This window comes from Excalfactoria chinensis, chromosome 12, assembly GCF_039878825.1.
Source record: "Excalfactoria chinensis isolate bCotChi1 chromosome 12, bCotChi1.hap2, whole genome shotgun sequence".
Lineage (NCBI taxonomy): Eukaryota > Metazoa > Chordata > Aves > Galliformes > Phasianidae > Excalfactoria > Excalfactoria chinensis.
In genome coordinates, this window is record NC_092836.1 from 4,090,831 (window position 1) to 4,104,137 (window position 13,307).

The window sequence follows — 13,307 nt, forward strand, 5'->3', positions numbered from 1 at the left end:
CAACTTGACTAATGGCCGGACACATCACAAGTGGGAGATTAGCATCTCTGTAATTTGAAGTATTTTCCTCCCTCCTCTCCCTTGAGTGTACTGATGTTCAAGGCTGCCAGAAAGTGCCTATAGCGTTGCCTTTTAAGTAAGAAGTGTGTGAGAAGGGCTGGTTTGATGGTTCTGGGTGCCCAGCTTGCTGCATGCTGTGTAGCTGTGGGCGCACTGCGTTGTCTCCCAGCCTCAGCTATGCCATATGCAGACATTACGCCCATTCTGTGTCTGTGGAGCTGTTTGAACACAGGTTTCTATTACTGCTTGCCGGAGTCAGGATTTTGTACTCCCGTCTTCCAAACCCGTGTTTAATCCAGGAAGCTCCCAAAGGCTTGCAGGAGCATCACCTTTGCATGTTGTGTCTGCACAGCCTCCGCACACAGCTCTGTGTGCCAAAAGCCTCGCGCTCTGTTTTCCTGAAAATCACATTCGAGTTGCCAGGAGATCAGTGGGAGCCTGAAATCTCCCAGCTATAGGAGTTCACACGCCAACTGCGAAGGAGAGGAGCCGAGGCGTGAGGTTCTGCCGTGCCCCTGCTCCCGGCTGAGCCCCGCTCCGCTCCCACCGGTGCTGTGTGTGCAGGCAGCCGGGAGCACGGGGCTGCGGCTCACTGCCAGCGTGTGGGCAGGGCGGGATGCAGCCTCTTGACATGGGGAATGATTTCAGCCTTGCTTTGGTGGGGCTGGGGATAGGATAAGGTGAGCTTTTCCCTCTGAAACCAGGTTGTGCGATGGGAAGGGAGTGCGTGAAAGCACCGCTCGGCTGAGTTTCCTTGGTGAAACCCAAGGGAGGCTTCGTAGCATCAACGGGTCCCGAATCGGCCTCCTCTATGAAGTGGGTGACCAGAGAGCAGCTCTGCTGTGCCCCGGGCTCAGCATCCGTCTGTCCGTGCAGTCAGTAAGTCCTCCCACAGCTGCCCGTGCTCCCTCTCTGTTCTGTGAAATAAGTTTTGCACATCTTTATTTTGTGTGCTTACAATATTTTAGGCTTTAGCTTGCTTTTTTTTTTTCTCAAGTCTTCAACGGTTGCATGTTTGACACGGTTTTGTTATCCTAGATGCTATGTTTTGATCTGGCACACAGAGCATTAATTCCTTTATCAGCTCTATTTCCTTTACAGTTGTTCACTTAATTGAGCTCCTCTGTGTATTTTACAAACAAGATGCATTCATTACAGCTTTCAGACCTCAGGATGTATTGTAAAGTGTTTCAGAAAAATGGCACTTTTGTAGGTAGTTGTGGAAGTTGGGTGTTTGGTTGATTTTTCGGATGATGGGAGGGAGCAGCAGCAGAATTCTTGCATGCATAATCAGGAGGAACTTTCCAGAAACTCTTTATTCTAGCTATTTTCTCTTGAAGCTGTGTTTACTCTGAGGTTTCAGCTGAGGCAGTTGAAATATGTGGCTGCAGCATAGAACAAAATACACTGTATGTTTTGTTCCTCTTCTTCTTCTGCTTTGGCTTGTGCAAATAGCCTTAATCCAGAGGAGGGGATCACGCAGTCTGTGACTGCGGTATCGTACGATGAAGCTCAGGGTGCAGGTTACCCTCTTGCTGCACATCCTGACATTGGATAGCCTTGCCTCGAATGGGATGTGAACAGAGGGAATCCTTCTCTTTCACAAGCCCTGCGAGCAGGGAGCTGTTTGTGTAAGCTATGCAGTTGGCAGCACATCAGTGTGGCCACGCACCTGTGTGTGTCATGAGGATGCTCAGAGGCCGCGTTGGGTGCTGGCAGGGACAGATTTGCCCCTAAGTTGCATTGGAGCCTCGCTGCTGCCACGGGCACAGTACCCAAAATGCTCCAGAAGTGGGGAGCAGCCTCTGCTGAGCCCCTTCCAGCGTGGTTTTGGGTGCAGCTGCAGGAGCAAGAAGGGCTCAGTGTTGGCCAGTCCCAAGCTGCCTCCCCACTGCCTCCAAGCTGGGCCCCACCATGCAGAAGAGGGATGAAGAGCCTGGCTTCCTGCATCCAAACTCAAAAGTAGGCATATGTGCTTTTTTTTTTGGGTGAGTGGAAACAAATCAGTTTCGGCAGAGCTTTTTTAGGGAGTTTTCTCAGGCACAGGCTGAAATTTTGAGGTGGAAAAAATTCACACTTCTTTCTCTGCCGGGCCAGCGTGATGAGGACCAACTGTATTTTTGGGTGCTCGGGATCCGCGTGTCACTGCTGAGCATGTTGAGGACTGTCTGTGTGCGATTCCTGTGCAGCAGCCTGGTGGGGTGGAATGGGATCCCCATGCTGGAGCTGGAGCTGCTCCTGGGAATGAGGCAGCGTGGTCAGAGCAGCAGGGAGGGAGGGAAGCTCCTGCTCTGGTTGCTCTGTGCAGGTGATGCTGTCCGTTCTGCATCACATCCTGTCTGCACTCCGAGAGCCTTCACCCTTGGATGGGGCAAGGCCAGCAGACTGGGGATGTTCCTCCAGAGCTCCGCTATGTGCATTTTCTTCCTGTGGTCCTGGAGAGGGGCTGGATGCTCTCAGTTGTAGGTGCTCAGCGTTTTTGCACATAACGTTGCTCAGAGGTTGGTGTCTTCTTTTGTTAATAGGAAAAAGCATTTTGCCATTTGCTTTTCCATAGGGTGAAACCACAGAAGAGCTTTTGCTCATTTTTCCGCACGCAGGCACCCGCTGCTGGGTGTATGGAAGGGACTGCAGGTCTTAGGAGGCTTTGAGTGCGTGAAAACAAGAAGTCCTCGTGAAATTAGTTCTGCAGCTTAATTGTGGTGGGTGTGCCCTTGTTTGCAAAGAGAAACGAAAGTGCTGGAGGCCGAAGCGTTCCCTTCATGCTCAGTGGCAGAGCTTTGTGAACTCCCCCAGCCAGTTCTGCCAAGGTGCTCAGACCTGCACGTTCTGCTGTCTCTAGCTCTGCTTTCTGGGTACTACATTGATGTGCTGCATCTGGGCAAGCCAGCATGTTCTTTCCAGAGCTGTGCGTGGCCCTCTGTGTGGGGATGTAGACCCTGTGGAAGCGCCATCCGTGGGGAACAGCTGCTGCTTGCAGCATCTCGGCCTTGCTCTGTGAGCATGAGAAATGCTAACATAAATTCTTTAAATAAGATCTAGTAGTGTTGAATGCACAGAATTATAAAACATTTTTATATTCTGAGTCTCATTTGCATCCTCACATTAAAAACTGTGGTTTTCTTTTCAGGGAATGGTTGCAAGATCTGATTTGTTTTGAAATCAAGGCTAAATTTGTGTTCTTGCATTCCTCTTTGCCCTTCACTTGACAAATTTTTCTTGTTCTATAAATACAGAATTGTAAACAAGGGCTAATCCTTAGCAACAACCTGGGAAGTTAACATTTCTCTCCAGCTCCTATTATAATGAATTCAGAGGCTCTGAATGTGATGTGATTTACACGTAGTGTTCCTAAGGCCAGTAGGTACTAATATCTTGTTAGGGAGCTGAGAAAAGAGCATTCCTTTGTGTTCACCATAGAACATAATTGCCCTGCATCTTCTTCCATAAGGAGATATTTAAAGATGCTTTTTACTTTACATTTGAAAAATTGAAGGCTTCTGCTTTTGCATTTGGCTGAAATTGTCTTAAATGTGTTTTCCTTCCTGCAGCAGTCAACACTGTCAAAACATTGAGCAAAGTACATTCTAATAATACGGGTTAAGACCGTCATTATATTAATTTAATTCTCAGCATAGGTAAATTCTTAAGATGCTTCCACTTTGTCATAAAAGTTTTTCACAGTAAACATCATCTGTTTTCCCTGTGCAGAAAAGAGAGCGATAATGCAGTCAATGGACGAGTAAATCCCTTGTGTTAAATCATTTGAGAGTAGCTCGAAGAAGACTTCCCCTCCTGCTCCATCCTTGTCGTTTATTTAATTTTCATTTAATTTTGTTTTGTTCTGCTTGTATTTATTCGGGGCGTGTTTCTGTAGCATTAATCTATGTAAGCCACGTGCAGTTGAATATTGCAGCTCCCAAAAGGCCGTGATTAAAGCGTCACGGATGTGGCAAACCACAAACACAAAAGTAAGTTTACGTGTAGATTCTCTTCACAAAATATTTTATTTGAGTTTTGTAATGCCTTGGTGTATGGTGGTCAGCGTTGCCATAAAAACCCTGTGCTATATGAAATGATACAATCTGTGAAGCATTTCCCATTATGTAGACACCATGTCTTTAAATTATAGCAATTTCTTAAGATTTTAAAGCAAAATGAGCTCTTAGAGGTGTGATTAATAGCAGGGAATGAGGCTAACACTGGGTCATCAGTGGCACTCCATTACAAAAAAGGTTGGGCTAATAAAAGCATCCATCTCTTTGACCAATAAAGCATTTGAATGATATGCTTACAGTTTTTATCATGCCGTAGTTACTTTGTACTGAATAAACTGTGATTTTACGTGCAGGAAAAGGAGCGCGGAGCCGGCGGCGCGGCCGAGGTGAGGGAAATGTCCCGGCTTTCATGCAGGGCTTGATGTTTTCCGAAGCCTTCAGGTTGTGGTGTCTGAATTTCTGAAGCTGCTGTGAAACATCTAAATCCCCCGTGACCCGTGCCCGGCCGCCCGCAGCCCTTCGGTGGGGCTGGCGCTCGCTGTCCTGCAGGGAGGGGAGAAAGGAGGGCATTGTGTGCAATCATTAATTCAGAGTTAAGTCCCCGGCAGCCCCAGACATCAGAAATATTCTGCTGGAGCACAGGAAATGGGGCAGCACTTGTGTTTTCCTGGTGTGCGGACGCCAACTCCGTGCTCCAGTCCCACCTTTCATCCTGCCCGCTATTATGCTGTCAGCCTGACGGATGAAAAAACAGGAGGTTGCCTCAACAATGCTGCGTTGGGCTGCATTTAAATACCTGCCTTATTAGGAGCTTGTACTGATTTCATGCTTCTGAGCTTTTTTTTTTTTTTAGTACAACAAAAGGCTAAATATTTGCTGAAAAGGGAAACTTGAGTTTCTTGGCCAACCACGGATGTCCAGGATTGTGCTGGGAAGAAAAAGTATTCTAAAACTTATGGAAAAATGATGAGGGAGGAGGCTTCCTGCTCCTTGCTGTTTGCACGTGAAGTGACAAGGAAGGGCTGATTAGTGCCTGGGCCAGCTGTGACCTTGGATGCTTCACACATTCAAACCCAGGCTGATTTTGGTCACAGTTGGTAGCGGTGGCACTCACAGGCTGCAGGAATGCTGCTTGGGGCACCTGGGGGACAAAAGGGCCTGCGGTGCGGACCCCAACCTCTGTCCCTGTCTTAGCTTCTTTACACGTGGGAGGGCTGCAGGAACTCGTGGAGGTGATGCTGGGGATGTGTCAGGCAGGAATGTCACCCAGAGTGCAGGGTTAACCCTCATCCATCTTGTCCCCGGGTGCTTCAGGTCTTTCCCTAAATTGGTGTTGGAGATAGAGGAGCTGCAGAAACCTCCCTGGAGGAGCAGTGTGACAGGCCATATCTTGAGTGTCACAGGGCCGAGAAATGGGCAAGGAAATGCTCTCTGTAGGCTTGGTAGTGCCAAGGACTTCAGCCCTGGAGCTGTACAAGGACTGATGCTGTGGTCTGTGGGTACTGAGGTGGACGTTGGTTGGGGGACAGGAGTTTCAGTTGGGAGAAGCCTTCACAGGAGGCAGAGGGGCTTTGGGGGGGCTTCTGGCCCCGCTTGGGCTTGTGGAAAGGAACAGGGGAAACCTCCAGAAGCAGAGGGGTGAGAGTGGGCAAGAGAAGGGAGGAGAGTGCAGGCTAAGCCGTGCCTGGTGCATGGATGTGTGTGTGAAAGCACACATGCATGCTGGAAGGGATGGAGTTGTGTAGAACGGCAACATTTTGCTTGTTTGTTTAAGAGGAGTTAACATTTTGCATCCCACCTTTTGCAGTTGCTGATCTTTTTTCTTATTTTAATGTAAATACATCTCCTACATCAGTGGTTTGGCTGGTAAATCTTGTTCCCCAGAATGCTTTCATGTGATTTCAGCTCCTTTCTTCACCCTTTATCTGACAGATGCACGGCTGCACATTTTCCTCTGTTGTCTGTTGTCCTGAGGTTGCAAAGAAAGACTGCAAAGGCTTTATGTTTGTTGTTGTTTAAGGGGGAAAAAAAGTCCTCGATGCACAGAAGAGTTAACAGGATTTCACTTGATCTGCTCGTTTATGCAATGAGTAATGCGAGGTTGGTAACAGCAAATTGTTGTTTATAAGCAAACATGGCACTGTGTAAACAAGAAATGCTGGTCCCCAACTGGTTGGATTTCATGGTGGTCAGCAGCTGATGTATGTAACGTACAACCTTTCTGCTTCTCGAAATGTCAGAAGAATGACTATTTGTTTGTCTTGAGTTCTTCCCAGCTGTTTACTCTGTAATGCATTTGCCTCAACCTTGATTCCCTAAGAGTGGCCCCTTTCTCCTCCCTGCTCTGTTTACATTAGTCCTGCCCCGAGTGTCACCTATGAAATCTGTTGATTATTCCACCTGGTTAATGTTAAATTGCTCTTGCAAGATGATGTGTTTGTTCATAAACACAAATGCTGGGCCCCTTGTTTACTGTACCCATGGCAGCAATCAGTTATTAAACAAATATTGCTTTGTTTGCGGGTGTGAGCAGCAGTTTATCCTGCAAGGTCTGGAAAAAAAACCTTTAAATGCTGGGATTTTGATAAAGGAGAAAAAGGGGAGCTTGTCCCTGGAATGTGGCTGAAACTCACTTTGGTTTGCTTTGCTTATCTTTAACTTGGGTGAAGGGGCTAGAAAGATTAGCAAGTTGTTTGGTTTTTCCAAGAGATTTCCTTAGTGTAATGATATCTATCCAGTTGTTTGCTTTTTTCAGAAGGGAGAGAGCACTCCTGCAAGACGACTAGCACAGCGATAGCCGGCTGGTGGCTAGAAAATCCTGCATGGAGCAAACAAGGAGTTAGAAGGTCTGGGACAAAGGTATAGGGCTAATCACCCAGGTAATCCCCTAAAAGAACAGCTTTTGAGTTGTGTGTGGTGTTGGGTTGGGGCTGCGTTGCCTTCCCCCTCCCTTGGTGTCTGGCTGGGAGCAATGCGTGTAACCCTCTGCAGGGTTTGAAGAGGCAAAGCTTTCGCTTTTAGTTCGGAGGAGGTCTGGGGAGAAGCTCTGGTGTGAGAGCAGAGCCATCTGAATGAGGAGCAAATACCAGATCTAAAAATGCTCTCTGCCATTCCTGCAAGTGAGCTCTTACGCTTTTTATAACTGGAAAACAGCGTTTACATCTGCAGATTTCTGTTTGCTGACTGTTTGCTCTTTGGTTTCTGAGAGTCTTAATTAGAGAGCGCCGCCCTGGTCATTGTTGCTTTTGGGTTGTTTTGCAAATGAACAAGAAAACTCGCTCACACCATCTTTGTTTTTCAGAATGATTGTTTATTATTGTTTCTGGCTGTGGCCTGGATGTGGGATGCCGGGCAGGACCTGTTCGCACCAACAGTGCGTTGCTGGGGCTTCACACACAGAGGGAATAAACCTCCTGGTGTGACCTTGAGGAAGAAAAGCGAACTCTTTTTGCATGAAGGTGGTGGCTGCTCTTTATATGTGAGGTATCGATAAAAATATCTTGAATATACATTTCTAAAAGGGGAATGCTGAGCTGGACCCGGCCCTTGCTGTGTTGAAGCATTGTCTGTTGTGCAGCAGTGCCTGTCTTCAGGGTGGCTTTGGCTTCTGGAGGCTGGTGGAGTTAGAGATGCTTTGGTGGAGATAGGTTGGGGGTGGGATTGTAACTGCTTAGCAATCAGCACTGAGTTGTGTGAGGTTTGGAGTCATCTTACTGTCTCGCAGTCCATGCTGCCTCATAAACTGACCACATTTACGTATTTATTACACGCAACTTTGCCCTTTTGTTGAGTGGAATATTCTGCTCACCTTCTTTTCTGGGACAGAGCCTGTGAGGGCTCACGTTACACATGGTGTGCATGAACCAACCCTGAGCCCTCTGTCCCACCCCAGAGCTGGATGGCTCTGCCCAGGAGGGAGAAGGAGCTTGCTCTGCCAGTGCTGCCATGTCAGTGGTGCAGCCCATCCAGCAGTCCCTGTAGGCAGCCCAGCTCTGAGCCTCCTGCAGCCACTGTACGAACTGCTTGCTGAGTGTGGGTTTCCAGAGCTGACCTGCTGGTTGGAGCTGGTGGTGCAAAGGGGATTTCTTTATCCATGGTCAGACTAGGAGTAATTTCTGCATGAACGTGTTAAAAGAAAAAAGAGGAGGATGCGCAGAGAAGGTTGAGCTGTCCTTCATGTCTGCCCTATGCTCAGGTCTTCAGCCAGCGCTGGGTTGTGCAAGTGGCTGGAGCAAGCCAGGCAGTCATTGTGGGCTGCATCAGCCAGCCAAGTGCAAGATGGTTTCTTGTGGCTTTTGTATCCAGTCCCAACTCGCAAGTTCTGGACTGGGAACTGACATGGATCTCTCTAAGAGGTATTTGAAGCAAAGAAGTAAGGCTGTTACCTGCGCCGTTCAGTCTGACTTGGTACATGAACTTGTAATGTGGATCAGCTCTGGCTCTTCTGAAATGAGCAACTGGCAAGCTTTTAGTGTCCATTTTGGTGAGTTTCTTTGGATTTGCTTGTTCTCTGTCCTCGCTGTGGTCAGTAGCACCCTCAGCAGAACTGATTTCCTCTGGAGTACCTGCAGTGGCAGCTTCTTGATGGTTGCTCGATGGTGATTTCACAGTGAGGCAGCATGGCACAACTGGGTTTAGGCTCCTGGTGCTCCTTGCCTTCTCCCAGCCACAGCTGCCTTAGATTTCAACTTCTGCAGAGCACCAGGAACATCAGTCAGCCTTTCATGAGCTGCCTGCAAATGATTTCAAGTTCCTGTGGCCCCGAAACAACCCAGTCTGTGCAACCTACACACCAATGGTGAAGAGAGGTTGTGTTGTTGTATGCAGTTAACAGCCCTAAAGTTGTGGCCGCCTGCAGGTAGGCAGGTGGAGGTGGCTGCTGGAGGTGGGCATCAGCCCTGCTTGGTGCTGAGCTCGTTGGAAATGGAGCTTCCCTCTGACCCAGGAGGGAGGCAGCCGTGTCCTTTCAGTGCCCAAGGTGTGTATCGCGGCCCTTCCTGGGGCACAGACAGCTGCAAACCTGAGGATGTGCTGTGGAGAACCTCGTTTATTCCCTTTTTCCAGAGTGCTAAATGGAATTTCAGATTTCAGATACGTCTAGACATATACAGTGCATGATAAAGTTGATAATACATTAATCATTTTTAACAACAGGTAATATGCATAATTTATGGTGTTACAGTGCTATCTTTTTTGATATTTATGATGGATAATGCTCAGTTTTTGCCCTCATATTACTGCTTTAAATTATACCACAAGAAAATTAATGAGAAAGTAGATTTATGAGTTTCATTTGTTTGTCAATTCGGAAATTAATTGGGTGTTAATTTTAGCCGTCCCTCATCAGACCAGGTCTTTAGTATGTGTGCATTACTTTGCATTCATTGAAGCCTACCTCCCATTTACTGTGGGTCACTAGCTTTGCATACATTAAAATAGCCCTCAGGCTCATTCTCTTGATTACTTTTTGAACTGCCATGCATTAGAAAATTTACGCCTTTCTGTTATAATTATGAAAATTCTGTATCGGAAGGCGATGCTTGCATAACAGCAAGTACACAGTCTTGCTCAGCCATGTAAGATCATATAGCAAATCCCAATACATTTTTGTTCTAATCCTAGAAAATAGCACTCTTGACAATCTTTGTTGTGTGAGTTTTATCCTTTGAAATTTCAAGGATCCATTTTAATGCACTGAATTACCTCTTTAAGCTGAGGAAATATCAAAGGATTTCCCCTTGTCTCCATCTCTTTGTTCCCTCCTTCCTCACTTCCCGGACGCGATGAGCTCTTCCCTCGCTCCCGGTTTGCCTCTCCAAGTAGCACCGTGGTTGGCTGTGACTCAGCGTGGCTTTCCAGGACAGCAGCCTGACTCTCTTCATGCCTCGCTGTATTGCTTCTTACAACCACCCCTACTTGCTGTTTGCAGCCAGGCCTCCTTTCTTGTGCCCCTGCTTGGCTCACCAGGCACCAATAGCGTGTAGGTGAGCGGCCTTCAATGCGGTGACTGTGGAGTCTCCTCCAGAGGTACCCTATAAAAGTATCTGTAGTGACTTAGTACATAAATAACATGCTGTCAGCAGGAGTGGTGGCTACTGAAAACTCCAAGCACGATGGCTGTTTGCCCATCAGCAGTGAGGAGCTCTGGGGTTTGTGAGCTGAGGAGCTGGTGAGTTCAAGGTGAGCACTGGAGTTAAGTCATGCCACGAGTCAGGGTGCCAACCTCAAACATGGCCCTGGAGGTGTCACCTGGCACCAGGATTGCCCACTAAACCAGGGCCCACCTGGACAGCTCGAGCTCCCTATCCTACTTCTGTGCTCTCTGTGGTGGCAGCCCTTGAGCGGTTCGTGTGAGGCTGGCTGATTCACAGCTAATTGTGACGTGCTGTAATTTAGTAAATGAGCAGCTGAACATCTGTACGCCTTCCCCCACAGAAGATCAAAGCCATATCTTACACAAGGATTTTAATGTCCACACGTGAACCCTGTTTTACTGAGCCCATGGCTGCTGGGATGGTGCTGCTGGCTGCCTTGCTGACCTAGCAGCCATCAGGGCAACACTGGGGGGGTTCAGCTTCACCACGGAAAGCATGTTCCTGGAAAAGCTCGGCAGTGCTGGTGGTGGGACCTGGAACCCGTGCTGCTTGCCCCAGGGATACCGGGCCTGAAAGGGTCTGTCAGAGATGTCTCAGAAAGCCATTGTAGTCCCCATTGCTGATGATGGCAGTGCTGGAAGCACCAGGCTGCCTTTGCTCTGCTTCTGTACCTGTGCAGTTGGTAAGAAGCAGCTTTGCTCCTGCTTTTGTATTGCCTTGCCGTTTGTGCTCTGGAGCACGTTACTTTTCAAGAGGCAAAATCCTGCCTTTGTAGCGTTGCGTTGCTGTGAAGTGCTTCCAAGCACTGTTCTGTTTTTGTAGCTTGACAGAGGAGCGCTCAGAAGTTCATCCTGAGCTTGCTTGGGGGAACTGCTTGCAACAAATAGGTGACATTTTCCCTTATTAATAATGCCTGTTTGGTAGTGAGCCTGCTAGAGAATTTAGGACTAGGTCTTGTCATTTGATCACTTACTTAAAGCTGATTTTACCGGTAACTCTTCCATACAAGTAGAAATATGTTTTATAAATCTCTGTTTAGCTTAATTTACACGTGCTTTTATGGCTGGGCCAAGTTCTTTAAGGGCATTTATTCTGCTTCATATAAATAATTGATCAGCCAAGTTAATTTACTTCTGCCTGACTTGGTCAACCTTAATTAACTGCCCTGGAATAAAGACTGAACTTTTTGTTAGCTTAAAATCTTTCACAAATGTGACAAAGAGGGGGTGTGTTATGACAACGTTTTTGTTCTAGCATTGTTCCCAGGAGACAGAAACACTGAGTGAACTTGAGTGCAGGTAGGAGGTTGTGGTGAGATGGGGGTCAGCCTCTTCTCCCAGGTGAGTAGTGATAGGACCAGGGGGAATGGCCTCAAGTTGTGCTAGAGGAGATTCAGGATATCAGGAGGAATTTCTTCTCTGAAGGAGCAGTCAGATACTGGAACAGACAGCCCTGGGAGGAGGTGGAGTTGTTGTCCCTGGGGGTGTTTAAGGAAAGAGTGGGTATAGTACTGCGGTCTGGTGAGCAGCATTGGTGGTAGGCGGGCAGTTGAACTGGATGACCCAAGCCGTCTTTTTTCAACCTTAATGATTCTGTGATTCTGTGTGTATTTAGATAAACCTCCAAAAGCCAAATAAAATCGTCATCCACCTAGTTCAGGTTATATCTGGAAGCATATTTAAGGCAGGATGTCCTCGGTCCCAAGGGAGAGCATTTTGGTGATGATGAGATCCTTAAAAGTGTCCATAGCTGCTTTTTGCTTATTGAGGAGTCTTAAAAGTATCTTGCCAGGTGCCTCGTTGTATGGGATGGCATCCAAACACAACTGAGTATCAGTCCTTCAGCCTTTCAGGCTTGTAGGGGGTGTCACTCAGTAAATCCTCCCTCCTGCTGACGTTCAACAATGCTGCCTGGTCTTTAGAAAGCATGCTGGTAGCAGAACTGCAGAAATCGCTCACTTCAATGTCCACCTCCTGCCTGCTGATCTCCATGCTTACCCTTGCTCATCTAAACAGTCCCGTGGAGCTAAGGGATGTGTATCTGCAGCCTCTGGTCTTCATGAAGTTAAAGTCTTTTTTCAAATGGGTTATTAGCACAGAGCATTTTCAAAGGTAGGACTCCTTCGGGTTCTGTCTTTTGACCCCAGACACTGACACTGGGATCCTCAGGAAGGCCCTTTTCACTCAGCCAGACTTCACATCCGACCTGTACTCCCTACAGTTCTGACTGTGCCCTTGGATAAAATCACCTCTTTCCGCATCATCTGGGAGATGGCTGCTGTTGTCCTGATGTTGATAGTGTGCACTGCTTTGGTTCCTCTCCACCGAAGTTTTATCCCATTACCTTCAACATAAGGTATTAAACAGAGAGGCGGGCCAAACCCCTGTGGCTTTGGCTATGCATCAAAACTGGAAAAGGCTTTGTGCAGGTTAAGACCAGAATCTTGACAAAATCGATCTCTGTTGTGATATTTTTAAATGAAGCTGACACTGAGTCATAGAAGAACAGTTTGTTTAATACCAGCCCTTGGATTTCAGGATTAAATTTTACAAGAAATTTGTTGTTGTTTATACTGCAGCTTAGCTTTGGACCCTGCTTAGAGGAGACACCTCGTGTCACCTTTAACAATCTGAAGAGTCGTTCTGTATCCACCCCTGATGTGGAATAGTGTAGATTTCTTAAGGAAAAAAAGATACTCATGTTGATAAGAGCCCATCTATTTTCAGGCTGTTAAAATACATTTGCTGTTGCGAAACTGATATGAGAGTCATTCTACTTTGTAGAATGAGTGAGATGGATGTGTTCTTTCGCCGTTCAATTTCTTAAGTCAGAATACTTTACCTTGTATGTTGTGGAAGCTATTCTGGAGTACGGCATTTCCTGTAACAAATCATTATGCATAACAGCTTCTTTGGTACCACTCTGCTCACTTTGGGCTGTGCTCAGGCCGGAATCACTGTGGCAGTGGGGACAAAGCTTCCCTTCAGCTGCCGCTGAACATAATCGTGTTGCATGAAGTCAACCTTGATTTGCTTTTTTCTTTCATACTTTTGAATGACAGACCTCACTAATAGGCTTCTGCAAGGCCTGCTCCTCCGTGCTGAAGTGAGACAATTATCTCAGCCATCCTCGGTGTACCATCACCTCCGCTCAT

At 47.2% G+C, this 13,307-nt stretch overlaps 1 protein-coding gene across 15 annotated transcripts in view; it reads left to right on the forward strand.

The window, feature by feature from the left end:
• The window catches only part of FOXP1 (forkhead box P1), a 341,511-nt gene that overhangs the window by 177,448 nt on the left and 150,756 nt on the right, over positions 1-13,307 (forward strand). The window contains exon 1 of one of the 15 annotated variants that reach the window (XM_072346984.1): positions 707-939. The exons of 13 other annotated variants lie outside the window; for them this stretch is intronic. The gene's annotated coding sequence lies outside the window, so the exon portion shown is untranslated. Of the gene's footprint in view, positions 1-706; positions 940-13,307 lie in introns of those variants that run through there. One more of the 15 variants, XM_072346985.1, reaches the window with a different exon arrangement.